The sequence below is a fragment of the Pristis pectinata genome, chromosome 1, assembly GCF_009764475.1.
Source record: "Pristis pectinata isolate sPriPec2 chromosome 1, sPriPec2.1.pri, whole genome shotgun sequence".
NCBI lineage: Eukaryota > Metazoa > Chordata > Chondrichthyes > Rhinopristiformes > Pristidae > Pristis > Pristis pectinata.
The window spans coordinates 1,631,967-1,647,327 of record NC_067405.1 but is presented as its reverse complement, the minus strand read 5'-3'; positions in this window follow the sequence as shown (position 1 = coordinate 1,647,327).

The window sequence follows — 15,361 nt, the reverse complement described above, 5'->3', positions numbered from 1 at the left end:
AGGGAGCCTGAGGGAAGGGGCTTACGCAGAGAGGGGAGGGCAGAGGGGTGAAGGAATTTCTCCCCATCTCTGCCGAGAGGTGACCCCTGATTCTGGTCCCAACATCCCAGGGGAAACACCCTCCCTGCTTCCACACCGAGGGAATCTCGTTCATTGAGAGGATGTGAACATCACTGACACCGACGTGGACTTCAGGAAGGCATTTGACGAGGTCCCCCACGGTAGGCAGAAGGTAAAGATTCATGGGGTCCACAGTGACTTGTAGGTTGGACTCAGAATTGGCTTGTCCATTGAAGACAGTGGTGGAGGGGAGTTATTCTGACTGGAGGTCTGTGACCAGTGGTGTTCCACAGGGATCGGTGCTGGGTCCTCTGTAGTTTGTGATATAAATGACTTGAATGAAAATGTAGTTGGGTGGGTCATTAAGTTTGCAGACGACACAAGGATTGGTGGTGTCGAGACAGTGAAGAAGGCTGTCAAAGGACACAGCAGGCTATAGATCATTTACAGATATGGGCGGAGAAATGACAGATGGAGTTTAATCCGGGGAAGTATGAGGTGTTGCACTCTGGGAGGTCAAATGTAAGCGGAAACTCTACAGTTAATGGCAGGACCCTTAACGGCATTTTGTTGGGGGATCTTGGGAGCAAGTCCACAGCTCTCTGAAAGTGACGGTACAATTAGACAGGGTGGTAAGTCAGGCATACGCCATGCTCGGCTTCATCGGTCGGGGCTGTGTGTACAAGAGTCAGGAAGTCATGTTGCAACTGTACAAAACATTAGTCAGGCTGCACGGAGTATCGTGTGCAGTTTTGGTCACCCCATTACAGGAAAGGAGGCTTTGGAGAGGGTGCAGAAGAGGTTCACCAGGATGCTGCCTGGATTAGAGGGCATGAGCTATAAGGAGAGGTCGGACAAACTTGGATTGTTTTCTCTGGAGTGATGGATCTCTCACATAGCCCCCCATTTCTCTATCATTCATGTGCCTATCTAAGAGTCTCTTAAATGTCCCCAATGTATCTGCCCCCACAACCTCTGCCGGCAGTGCGTTCCACGCACCCACCACTCTCTGTGTGAAAAACTTACCCCTGACATCCCCCTTATACCTTCCTCCAATCACCTTAAAATTATGTCCCCTCGGGATAGCCATAGGTAGCCATAGAGATTTATAAGATTATGAGGGGTGCCTGGAACAGGCTGCCAGGGGTGCTGTGGAAGCAGATATGATTAAGACGTTTAAGAGGCTTTTAGATATATGCAGGGAATGGAGGGACGTGGATCATCTTTTCTTTTCCGTCCCTGCAATCTCGTTGTATCTCTCTCTTCCTCCCTGTCTCTCCCTCTCTCTTTCTCCATCTCACTCTCAATCCCACTCTCTCCCCCCTCACCTCTCCCTCTCCCTCCCTCACCTCTCCCTCTCCCCCTCCCTCTGCCTCTCTCACTTATGGTGCCAGTCCTTCGTTGGGAAGGCTCTGGCGCTGTCTGGAAGCCGGCTGCCATTGTGAGTGTGAGTGCCTGTCCTGGACTGTGAGTGTTCCTGGCAGAGGGCACGCCCTGCGCGAGGACTCGACCCCGTCAGCGAGGGCGGCTGATGAAGTCAGCCAGCTGCTGTGGAAAGGTTCCGTGTCGTGTAGTGCCTGAATACCTGGCCCCTCGTCCCTGTCTGCCTGACCCCCACACTCCCGCCGTGCCCTCACAAAACCTTCCCCATCGGAAGGGGGCACTGTCTGCGCCCACACCTTGCCCCCACCTCCTGTTCACACTCACCATCTCACTCCTTCCACTCGTCCCTCTCTCCTGCTCTTCACTCTTGCTCCCTTTATGCCTTCTCTCTCTCCCTCCTTCGCTCTCTTTCTCCCTCCTACCTCTATAAGTCTCTTTGTTCCTTGGAGTGTAGGAGACCGAGGGGTGATCTTATAGAGGTGTATAAAATCATGAGGGGCATCGACAGGGTGAATGCACTCAGTCTTTTTCCCAGGGTTGGGGAATCAAGAACTAAAGGGCACAGGTTTAAGGTGAGAGGGGAGAGATTTAATAGGAACTTGAGAGGCAACTTTTTCACGCAGAGGGTGGTGAGTATATGGAACAAGCTGCCAGAGGAAGTGGGTGAGGCAGGTACATTAACATTTAAAAGGCACTTGGACAGGTCCATGGATAGGAAAGGTTTAGAGGGATATGGGCCAAACACAACCAGTTGGCCCGAAGGGCCTGTTTCCGTGCCGTGCCTCTTCATTTCCTCACAACTCACAGTCTGACACATCTTTACATCTTCAACAAACTGAGAACTGTTACATTGAGTTCTCTCATCCAAATCATTGCTGCAGGCTCTGAAATCAGTCCCAGCTCCGATCCAATGATACCCATGAGCGCAGGAGGCTAAGGGATGACCTTACAGAGGTGAATAAAATCATGAGGGTCATAGACACGGGAATGGAACCCCCTCCTGTCTCTGGAACCCCCTCCGGCCCCTACACCCCTCCCCGTCTCTGTAACCCCTGGTCCAACTCTGAGCTTGGTGGTACGTGCTTTCAGGCTTTTGTACCTTCTGTCCAATGGGAGGGGGGAGAAGAGAGAATGTCCGGGGTGGGAGGGGTCTTTGATTATGTTGGCTGCTTTACCGAGGCAGCGAGAGGTGTAGACATGGGATTGGTCTGAGTGCTGACAGCGATTTGATGGGCCAAATGGCCTCCTCTATGTTGTAAAACACACAGGAGTGGAAATTCCAGTACACCGCCCTCTGTGATGGAGCTTCGGATGTCTGCCCCATACAGTCAGAGTGATACAGGCCCTTCGGCGCAATCCCTCCATGCTGACAATGGTGCTTACCTGAGCCAGTCCCATCTGCCCACGTTTGGCCCACATCCCTCCAAACCGTTCCTATCCACACACCTGTCCAAGTGCTTTTTAAATGTTAATGTACCTGCCTCACCCAGTTCCTCCAGTAGTTCGTTCCATTTCCCTCCGGATGAAAAACCTGCTCCTCGGGTCGCCTTTCAATCTTTCCCTCCTCACCTTAAAGCTCAGCCCTCTAGTTTTAGACTCCTCTACCCAGGGGAAAACACTGTGGCCATCCACCTTATTTCCTCCTGGCTTGGTCTCAAACTTGCGCCCAGGACCAATCCTTGAAATGTTGGGGTGCCACGTAAATTCAGCTTATTGTTGTCTGGGGTGTGAAGGTCAGTGAGGCCCCATTGGGGACCTGAGTCTGGCATCAGTGAGGAGGTTTGATATCAGTCGTCAGTGGTGCGGTGGCCAGAGAGGAAACAAGAGGAAGGAGGTGGAGGGAAGCAGTGGAGGTTGGAGGATAGTCGAAGGGGTTTTAGGGGAGGGGGAGGACCCTCAGAGGAAGAACCAGAAGTTAGGGTGAGGTCAGTGACAGGTAGAGACGACCTGTTGAAGGAGCTGAGACCAAGTGTGGAGGGAGGGGACTGGAAGGTCCTTCACATTGGGGGGGTGCGGGTGGAGTTACAGCTGTCAGGAAATGCTAATGTATGCACAGCATGATCCCACAAACAGCAATGAGGTGATCACCAGATAATGAAAAGTGACACAGCACTCCCTCAGTACCACCCCTCCCACAGTGTGACCCTCCCTCAGTACTGCCCCTCCCACAGCGTGCTGTTCCCTCGGTTTTGTGGGGGGAGGTCGGGTTCGAACTTGAGGACCCTGGAGTGAGAGAGACAGTGCCCCCCACACTAACAGGGAGAGGTTCTCCCTCCCTCTCCCTGCCTGCAACCAGAGACTACATCAAACACTCTGTCCTGGCTGCTGCTCAACGGTCTTGGGCACTTCCCAACGACTGTGATAAAACCTCAGCCAACAGTTCCAAGAACACTTTGCCTCCTTCCAGTAAGGAATGAAAATAGAATCGAAACAGATGTTCCCCAAAAATACCTGCCGGTCAGCTCGAGAATCCTCGGAGAGTGTGTAACCTGGCCAGCAAGGGGAGCTTTGGGATCAGGACTGAGTTACGGGAGCTGGGAGCTGGTGCCCAGGGTGGGTGGAGGGTCTGATCATGGTGCACTGGAGCCACTTGGCTCTGGGTCAAACATCTCCTTCGGTCCAGAGAGCTGTGTCTGTGTGGCTGGGGAATGACCCCTCAGGGCCAAAGGTTCCTCAGCAGTGGGGTCCAATCCCGGGGATACTGGCGATCACAGCCACCCATCTCTCCTCACCACTGGGTACTGACAGTCTAACCCACTGGTTCCGCAACAGTGAGTGATACAGCAAATCAGGGAGGCCATTCTGTCCATCAATGCATGCTGGCTCTCTGACAGGCACAGTAGCATAGTGGTTAACATAATGCTTTACAGCGCCAGTGACCCGGGTTCAAATCCGGCCACTGTCTGTAAGGAGTTTGTACGTTCTCCCTGTGTCTGTGTGGGTTTCCTCCGGGTGCTCCGGTTTCCTCCCACATTCCAAAGACGTACGGGTTAGGAAGTTGTGTGCACGCTATGTTGGCGCCGGAAGCGTGGCGACACTTGCGGGCTGCCACCCAAAAATCACTACGCAAAAAAGATGTATTTCACTGTGTGTTTCGATGTACATGTGACTAATAAAGAGATCTTATCCAAAAAAAAGTTCCAATCATCCCTCATCCCTCCCACAGCCCCACAGACATAGAACATAGAACAGTACAGCACTGAACAGGCCATTCTGCCCACGATGTTGTGCTGATCTTGACGCCAATTTATACTAAATGTCCTGTGTATCATCCACGTCCCTCCGTTCCCTTCATAGATCTAAAAGTCTCGTAAATGCCACCAGACTGTTTCCACTCCTACCCCTGGTGACCCATTCCAGGCACCCACCACTCTCTGCGGAAAAAACTTGCCCCTCACGTTGCCTTTAAACTTCCCCCCTCCAACCTTAAAAGCACGTCCCCTGGTGTGTGAGATTTCTACCCTGGGGAACAGATTCTGACTGTCCACCCTATCTCAGCCTCTCATAATCTTATAAACCTCTACCAGGTCTCCCCTCAGCCCCTGACACTCCAGAGAAAACAACCCAAGTTTGTCTAACCTTAGACTCTCAAGTCCAGGCAGCATCCTGGTGAACCTCTTCTGCACCCTCTCCAAAGCCTCCACATCTCTCCTATAATGGGGGCGACCAGAACTGCACACAATACCCCAAGTGTGGTCTGACTGAAGGTTTATACAGCTGCAGCACGACTTCCTCACTCTTATACTTAACACCCCTTCCGATGAAGGCAAGCGTGCCGTACGCCTCCTTTACCACCCTCTCCACTTGTGCAGCACTTTCAGTGAACCATGGACCCGGACCCCAAGATCCCTCGGTACCACAATGCTATTAAGGGGTCTACCATTAACTGTGTACTTTATCCTTTCATTTGACCTCCCAAAGTGCAACACCTCACACTTGCCCAGATTAAACTCCATCTGCCACTTCTCTGCCCATCTCTGTAACTGATCTGTATCCCGCTGTGTTCTTTGATAGACGGTTACACTATCCACGACTCCACCAACCTCGGCGTCATCTGCAAACTTGCTAATCCGCCCGTCTACATTTTCATCCAGATCATTGATATACATCACACACAACAGAGGTCCCAGCACCGATCCCTGTGGAACACCACTGGTCACGGACTTCCAGCCAGAGTAACAGCCTTCCACCCCAGTGAGAGCTTCCACGGGCAAGCCAATTCTGAATCCAAACTTGCAATTCACCCTGGATCCTGTGCATCTTTATCTTCTGAATCAACCTACCATGAGGGATCTTATCAAATGCCTCACTGAAGTCCACGTAGATACCATTCACTGCCTTACCCTCATCAAGATCCTTTGTCACCTCTTCAAAAAACCCAATCAAGTGTGTAAGGCATGACCTGCCCCACACAAAGCCATGCTGACTGTCTCTAAGCAGGCCATGATTTTCCAAATGAGTATAAATCCAATCCTTCAGTTTCCTCTCCAATAGCTTCCCTCCCACTGATGTGAGCTCACTGGCCTATAATTCCCTGGATTACCCCTACTTCCTTTCTTGAACAAAGGCACAAATAGAGAAGATAAAATAAGATAAGATATCTTTATTTAGTCTACACCCTATACACTGACGACTGTGTGGCCAGATTCTGCTCTAACTCCATCTACAAGTTTGCAGATGATACCACCGTTGTAGGCCGTATCTCAAACAGCGATGAGTTGGAGTACAGGGAGGAGATAGAGAGCTTAGTGGAACAACAACCTTTCCCTCAATATCAACAAAACAAAAGAGCTGGTCATTGACTTCAGGAAAGGGGGCGGTGTACATGCACCTGTCTACATCAATGGTGCTGAGGTCGAGAGGGTTTAGATCTTCAAGTTCCTGGGTGTGAACATCACCAACAACCTGTCCTGGTCAAATCATGTAGATGCCACGACCAAGAAAGCTTGGCAGTGCCTCAACTTCCTCAGGAGGCTAAAGAAATTTGGTTTGTCCCCTTTGACTCTCACCAACTTTTACCGATGCACCATAGAAAGCATCCTATCTGGATGTATCATGACTTAGTACAGAAACTGCTCTGCCCAGGACCACAAGAAGCTGCAGAGAGTTGTGGACACAGCCCAGCACATCACAGACACCAGCCTCCCCTCCTTGGACTCTGCCTTTACCTCTCGTTGTCTTGGTGTAGCAGCCAGAATAATCAAAGACCCCACCCACCCGGGTCATTCTCCCTTTTCTCCTCTTCCATCAGGTAGAAGATACAGGAGCCTGAGGGCACGTTCCACCAGGCTCAAGGACAGCTTCTACCCCACTGTGATAAGACTATTGAACGGTTCCCTTATACGATGAGATGGACTATGACCTCACAATCTATCTTGTTGTGACCTTGCACCTTATTGCACTGCACTTTCTCTGTAGCTATGATACTCTGTATTGTTATTGTTTTTACCTGTACTACATCAATGCACTCTGTACTACCTCAATGTAACTGCACTGTGTAATGAATTGACCTGTACGATCCGTTTGCAAGACAAGTTTTTCACTGTACCTCGGTACAATAATAAACCAAAACCAATACCAATACCAATACAAATGTATATCGAAACACACAGTGAGATGCATCTTTTGTGTAGAGTGTTCTGGGGGCAGCCCGCAAGTGTCGCCACGCTTCTGGCGCCAACACAGCACGGCCACAATATTTGCTACTCTCCAGTCCTCTGGGACCTCTTCTGTTGACACAAAGTTCCTTGTCAAAACTTGCTTCTTTCAATATTCTGGGATATATGCCATCAGGTCCTGGGGATTTATCCACCTTAATAATTTTCAGAAGATCCAGCACTAACTCCTCCTTAATCTCAAAATTAAGGGACCTCTCCACCCAACTCCCATGGTTCCCCATCCCCTCTGAAAACCCCCCAACTGACCTGCTCCCCACCACCTCTCAGGCAGCGCGATCCTGATCCCAGCGACTCGCTGTGGAGAGACATTCCCCCCTCCCATCTGAAGACTTGCAAGGGAGTTGCCAGGACTTAAGGAACTGAGTTATGGAGAGAAGTTGGGCAGGCTAGGATTTTTTTCTTGGAGTGTGGGAGAATGAGGAGTGATCTTATAGAGGTGTGTAAAATCATGAGAGGCAAAGATAGTGTGAATGCGCACAGTCTGTTGGTTGGGGAAATCAAGAACTGGTGGGCACAGGTTTAAGGTGAGAGGTGAGAGATTTAATAGGAACCTGAGGGGCAACTTCTTCACCCAGAGGGTGGTGAGTATATGGAACGAGCTGCCAGAGGAAGTGGGTGAAACAGGTATATTAACAATGTTTTAAAGGTGCTTGGACAGGCACACGGATAGGGAAGGTTTAGAGGGATGTGGGCCAAACGTGGGCAAGTTATGGGAATCTGGGTCAGCAGGGATGAGTTGGGCTGAAAGGGGGGGGGAGGGTGGGGCAAGTGAATACCGTGGGTTGTGGGTGGGGAGTGGGTGGGAGGGAGGGATGAGGTGGGGAGTGGGTGGGAGGGAGGGGATGCGGTGGGGAGTGGGTGTTGTGGGGAGTGGATGTTGGGAGTTGGTGGGGAGGGAGGGAGTTGCAGTGGGAAGGGGTGAAGGGGAGGGACTGCCCTTGAGGGAATGGACACTGGTGAATGTTCACCCCGAGGGTCCGTGTAGAGTGGGGTGGCTACTGTGACAACGGCTGAGGAGGGGGGGAGGGAGGGATGTCCACCCTCTTCTCGGGAAGCCTTTGGTCCCGAGGGAGGGAAGAAGCCGGCAGCTGGAGCGGAGAGTCATGGATTTGGGAGGTGAGAGCACTGGGCCTTTGGTGAGGAGGGGTCAGTGAGGTCAGGACAGTGAGGACGGAGGGGTCAGGGGTTAGTGAGGGCGGATGGGTCAATGAGAGTGGGAAGGCCAGGGATCAGTGAGGGAGAGGGGTCAAGGATCAGTGAGGGCGGACGAGTTAATCAGAGAGGGTGGAAGGGTCAAAGAGGTGAGAGTTTAGGCATCAGGGGTCAATGAGGCTGCAGGGGTCAGAGGTTGGCAAGGATGGAGAAGTCAGGGATTGGTGAGAGTGGAGGGTTGGGAGTCAGTGAGGGTGGACCCGAGCAGAGGTCAGGGGTAGGGGTATGGAGGGGTGCCCTGTTGTGGGAGTGAAGGAGAGAGCAGTGACCTGTCACTGAACTGGTGAGGGACTGAGGGACCTGGGGGAGGGGGGAGGTGAGGGAGCATCTCCCCATCGAGGCAGAGTTGGCAGGAGGTGGGAGCGGATGCAGAGAAGGATCCAAATCCTGGGATGAGGATCTTGGGGCATTGGACCAGTCGAGGTGGGTGGGTGGACGGAAGGGTTGGGGAGCAGAGAGCAGACAGACCTGCCCTGACTGATGAAGTCTGAGACTGCTGACAGCAGTTGTTGGTGTGATGGAGAGGACCGGAGGGGGCTTTCAGAAGTGGGTTGTGTTACAGAGCGAACCTGTGGGTTGGATGGAGACCAGCTCCCAGCTCCCTGAGCTGGGAGGTGTGACTCCACATCTGCTCACACTAAGCCCTGCTGTGGGAAGGGCCTTGTCTGCAGACAACAGATGGTGTTTCACTAGCTGGTAATGGAGGGGATTGGGAGAACAGATGCAGTCAGGGTGAATGGAGAAGGTTTAACACATGGTTTGTGTACATAGTCAACAGTGATTCCATTTTGGAAAGTCTCCTCACAGCCCAAACCCCAGAGGCACAGCAGAAACTGAATTACTTTTGAAGTATTGTCATTGTTGTTTTAGAATTAAAGAGCAGAGTGCAAGGTGTGGAGGAGGGCCTGATCCAGTCTGAGAGCAACCTCTTCACTCACACAAGCTCCCTTACATTTTTAGCTTCCAGCAATCCCAGTTTTTCCAGGATTTCTCCAGTTTCCTTTGGAAAGTTCCTGTTGAACCCAGTGCCAACGATCTTTCCGGCATCACGCTCCTGATCACAGCAACTTGCTGCGGAGACTAGAACTGGAAAAGGCTGGGAACACTCAGCAAGTCACAGAAACCAGGAACACGGGAGCAGTAGGAGGTGACTCGACCCCTCAAACCTGTCCCACCATTCACAGCTGATTGATGCCAGCCTCAACTCCTCTCCGAGCCAGTTCCCTAGAACCCTCAATACATCGACCTACCAAATATTTATCCACCTTCACTTTGAAAACTTTAATGACTGGCCTCCACCTCCCTCAGGGGCAGAGATTTCCAGGGATGCACCCCCTCTGAGAGAAGACATTTCTACACACCTCGGATTTAAATGACCGGCCCCTGGTTTTGTAACCATGTCCCCTTGTCTGTGCCTCCCCCACTGGTGGAAACGTCCCAACATCTCCCCTGTCAAACCCCCTCAGGGTCTTGTATGTGTGAATAATATCACCCCTCATTCTTCTAAACCCCAAGGAATACAGACCCAAACTGTCCGGTCTCTCCCAGTAGGACAACCCTCCCATCCCAGGGATTACCCTGGAGAGTCTCCATCCGACTGCCCCCAATGTTACTGGATCCTTACTTAGGTAAGGGGACCGAACCTGTGCTCAGTATTCCAGGTGTGGCCTCACCAACACCTGTACAACGGAAACACAGCCTCCCTCTTCTTAAACCCCACCCCCTGTGATCTCCTCTGCCCTCCGGCTCCTCCACATCTGCTCACTCTGACTCGGTTCCACAGCCATGTGACCTTCCTCACTGTATCACTATCTCTTACCTGCATCTACCTATCAGCACCCTGTGCCCATCCCGCCTCCACTCTTTTGTCCACCCATCACTGCTCTGCTTTTCCTGCCTATATATCGGGCTTCCCCTTCTCCTATCTTCAATCCTGAAGAAGGGTCCTGACCCAAAACGTTGACCGCCTGCTTTTCTCCACGGATGCTGCCTGGCCTGCTGAGTTCCTCCGGCATCGTCGTGTTTTTCATCAAGCCCAACATGTCGTTTGCCTTGTTAACTACTTGTTGGAGCTGCCCACTAACTTTCTGTGATCCACGCATTAGATCACCGCCATCCCTCACTTGCAGTCTCTCTCCATTTAGATGATAATCCGCCATCTGAGTCCCCTCACCGAAGGTTATGACCTCACACTTCCCCACATCACACTCCATTTGCCAGTCTTTCCCCACCCACTCACTCGATCTGTATCCTGCTGCAGATTCACGGTATCCTTATCACAACCTGCCCTTCCGCCTACTCCACGTATCAGCAGCAAGTCTGGGAACATGACACACTATTCCTTCTCCAGGTCATTGATGTAAATAGTGAACAACCATGGGCCAGGGACTGATCCCTAGGATACTCGATGAGTTACCTCCTTCCAGTCTGGAAAGGACCCATTTATTCCAAATCTGTTCCCTACGTGACAGCCGGTTTTCAATCCGTTGTAATCCACTTCCTCCGATACAGTGGGCTTTGAATTTATGCACCAGTCTCAAACGTAGCACCTTGTCAAATGCCTTTTGGAAATCTAAATACACTACATCTGCAGGGTCCCCTCTATTGACGCTCCCTGTCACATCCTCAAAGGATTTGAGCAAATTTGTCAAATATGATTTACCTTTCATAAAACCATGTTGACTGGGGTTGATTATATTCAACTTTCCTAAATATTAGCTATTCCCTCTTTGATTATTGACTCCCGCATCTCACCAACAATGTTATACTAACTGACCTGTACTTCCCCACCTTCTGCTTTTCCCCTTCTTTTGGACAAAGGAGTCACATTGGCTGTTTTTCCAATCCCCGGTACCCTCCCAGACTTCAGTGAGTGATTTCAACCAATGGTCACTCTCTCTGCAGCCACTTCTGTTGAAACCCCAGTCTGCAGTTTATCGAGTCCTGGTGACTTGTCCACCTTTAGCCCCTGAGTTTCTCCAGTACCGTATCCCATGTCATTGGGAGTTTTGAAAGTTCTATCATGTCACTGGAAATTAACCATTCTGATATTTTACGGGTACAGGGTATTAATGTAGTAAAGATTTGAAGCAACATTTCGGGCCATGGGTGAGTGTTGTCCTTGATTTGCTGGCAGTGCAGAGATGATACACTGGACTGATTCCTGGGATGAAGCGTTCAATGTCAGAGAGTCCTGGAGCGATACAGCATGGAAACAGGCCCTTAGGCCCAACTGGTCCATGCCAACCAAGATGCCCAATCCAAGCTGGTCCCATTCGCCAACATTTGGGCCATAACATTCTAAACCTTTCCAATCCGTGTACCTGTCCAAGTGTCATTTAAAAATTGTTATTGTATCTGCCTCAACCACTTCCTTTAGGAGCTCATTCCACATAGATACCACACTTTGTGTAAAAAATGTTGCCCCTCAAGTTCCTAGTAAATCTTTCCCCTCTCACCTTAAAACTATGCCCTCTAGTTCTTGGGAAAAAGACTGAGTGCATTCACCCTATATATGCCCCTCATGATGTTATACACCTCTATAAGACCACCCTCAGTCTCCTACGCTCCAAGGAATAAAGTCCCAGCCTGGCCAACCTCTCCCTATAACTCAGTCCCTCAAGCCCTGACACAGAAAGATTGAGGAGTTGGGTTGATAGTCATTGGAATACAGATAGGCACAGCTAGAAGTGCTCAGCCGTTGCCTGGTCGCTGTGGAAACGGAAACAGAGCTAATGTTTTGGTTCTTCTGATAATTTAACAAAAATTAACTCTGTTTCATTCTCCACAGATACTGCTGGGTCAGACGAATGTTTCCCGCATTTTCAGGTTTTGCTTCAGATCTCCAGCAGTTTTTCTGGTTTGTTACACAGTGGAGTTCAGACGCATGAGAGGAGATCCTGTCGAAGGGGTTTGGACAGGGTGGGTGTTTGCCCTGGTGGAGGTGTCCAGAACTAGGGGCACAGTCTCAGAATAAAGGAGTAGACAATTTCAGATGGAAATGAGGAGGGATTTCTCCTCTCAGAGGGCGGTCACCTCCAGGGAACTGTGGAGGCGGAGTCACGGAATATTTTCCAGCAGGTTTGAAGGATGTTTAGACAGAGGGGAGCCAAGTAGAATGGATAAAGCAGGAGAGTGGTGTTGGGGCCAAGACTGGATCTGCCATGACTCTTCTAACTGATGGCCCAGGCTCAAGGGGTCGAGTGGCCTTCTCCAGCTCCTGTTTCATATGGAGACACAAAAGAGATTGCAGATGCTGGAGATCTGGAGCTATGAACACAAAATGCTGGAGGAACAGTCCCGATGGAGGGTCTTGGCCCCGAAACGTCAACTGTTCATTTCCCTCCGTAGATGCTTCCTGAACTGTTGACTTCCTCCAGCATTTTGTGTTTGTTGCTCCTGTTTCTTCTGGTCTTTTGCCTCCCAACTAGTCTGCTGGCACCTTCTGGAGCCCAGAACGTTCTTCCTTACTGTCAGCCTCACGGACAACTCTGACATCAGCAAACTGCTTCATTGCACCCTCCAGGTGTGTTCAAATGACTGATAGAACCAAAACAACACAGGATGGTGCTGGAAGACGACTCACCCAGCACCTCCTCTCACCGAACCTCCCAGTGACATTCACCCTGCGCTGGTTCCCACTGAGACAACTGTTCATCCAATCTGTCACTTTCCCTTGGAGCCCAGGGGCTTTCACTGTCTTGATCAGTCTGCCCCATGGGGCTTTGGAAACCCTTTGCTAAAATCTGCTTCTTAAATTAGTCTCAACAATTTACATTAATTTTTAACATCTCTCTCTCTCTCTCTCGTTTGTCCACTTTGACCCTCACCAATTTTTACAGATGCACCATAGAAAGCATCCTCTCCCGATACATCACCACTTGGTACAGCAATTGCTCTGCCCGAGACTGCAAGAAACTGCAGAGAGTTGTGGAGTCAGCTCAGCACATCACAGAAACCAGCCTCCCCTCCATGGACTCTGTCTACACTTCTCGCTGCCTCAGTAAAGCAGCCAACATAATCAAAGACCCCAACCACCCCGGACATTCTCTCTTCTCCCCCCCTCCCATCAGGCAGAAGATACAAAACCTTGAGAACATGTACCTCCAGGCTCAAGGACAGCTTCTATCCCGCTGTTTTCAGACTCTTTAATGGTCCTCTTAAATGATAAAGATGAACTCTTGATCTCCCAGTAACGCTTTACAGTGCCAGCGACCCAGGTTCATTTCCAGCCACTGTCTGTAAGGAGTTTTATGTTCTCCCCGTGTCTGCGTGGGTTTCCTCCGGGTGCCCTGGTTTCCTCCCACATTCCAAAGATGTATGGGTTAGGAAGTTGTGGGCATGCTATGTTGGTGCTGGGAGCATGGTGACACTTGCGGGTTGCCCCCAGAACACTCCATGCAAAAGATGCATCTCACTGTGTGTTTCAATGTACATGTGACTAACAAAGAAATCTTATCTTATCTTATCTTTACCCTTGCACCTTATTGTCCGCCTGCACTGCACTTTCTCTGTAACTGTAACACTTTATTCTGCCTTCTGTTATTGCTTTTCCCTTGTACTGCCTCAATATACCTCTGTATGGAATGATCTGTCTGTATGGCATGCAAAACGCTGTATCTAGGTACAAGTGACAATAATAAACCAATCACCAATTACCATGTGTCCACCCCACCTCCCCTGGTTCTCCATCTCTGCCTGGCCTCCATCCCCACTCCCTGGTCACGACCATCCTCCCTTCAATGGTACTCCCTTTCTCTCCCTCTGCTTTCACCTCCCATTCCTCCCAGGTGCCCTCTCACAGCTGTGTCTGCTCTGCCCACAGGACTGAGTTGTCCTTCAATATTTGACTGCACCTCCTCCCATGTCCCATTCCACTGTCAAGTTCATTTTAATCCCCTCCAAGAACAGTGTTAAGCCTCCCCACAAGGATGTTGGACCCCTTCTGGTTCAGGTGTAACTTGTGCATCTTGTACAGCTCCCACCTTCCTCATCAACAATCCCAGTGATCCAGAGATCGACTGCCTTCCCTCCTACACTAACCACACGTTCATCTGACCCACCCGCTTGTCCAATTACTCACGAGCACGCGACACCAGATATAATCCAGAGATTACATCCTGAGAGGTCCTGAGCTTCAATCTGTGACCTCGCTCCTGAAATTCTTGTTGCAGGACTTCATCCCTCTTTTTATCCACCTTGAACCGACCTGAAAAACCTGACTCTACCTCGGACTATAGAACCATAGAACCATAGAACAATACAGCACGATACAGGCCCTTCGGCCCACCATGTTGTGCCGACCTTCAAACCACACCTAAGACTATCTCACCCCTTCCTCCCACATGTCCTTCTAATTTAAATTCCTCCATATGCTTATCTAACAATCTCTTGAACTTGTCCAAGGTATCAGCCTTCACCACCACCCCAGGCAGCGCATTCCATGCACCAACCACTCTCTGGGTGAAAAACCTCCCTCTGACCTCTCCCTTGAACTTCCCACCCATTACCTTAAAGCCATGTCCTCTTGTTTTGAGCATTGTTGCCCTGGGAAAGAGGCGCTGGCTGTCCACTCTATCTATTCCTCTCAATATCTTGTACACCTCTATCATGTCTCCCCTCATCCTCCTTCTCTCCAATGAGAACAGCCCTAGCTCCCTTAGTCTCTCCTCATAATCCATACTCTCTAATCCAGGCAGCATCCTGGTAAATCTCCTCTGCACCCTCTCCAACGCTTCCACATCCTTCCTATAATGAGGCGACCAGAACTGGACACAGTACTCCAAATGAGGCCTAACCAGAGTTTTGTAAAGCTGCATCATCACTTCGCGGCTCTTAAACTCAATCCCACGATTTATGAAAGCTAACATCCCATAAGCTTTCTTAACTACCCTATCCACCTGCGAGGCAACTTTCAGTGATCTGTGGATATGAACCCCCCAGATCCCTCTGCTCCTCTAACCCTACACTGTCCAGAATCCTGCCATTTACCTTGTAATCCGCCTTGGAGTTTGTCCTTCCAAAGTGTA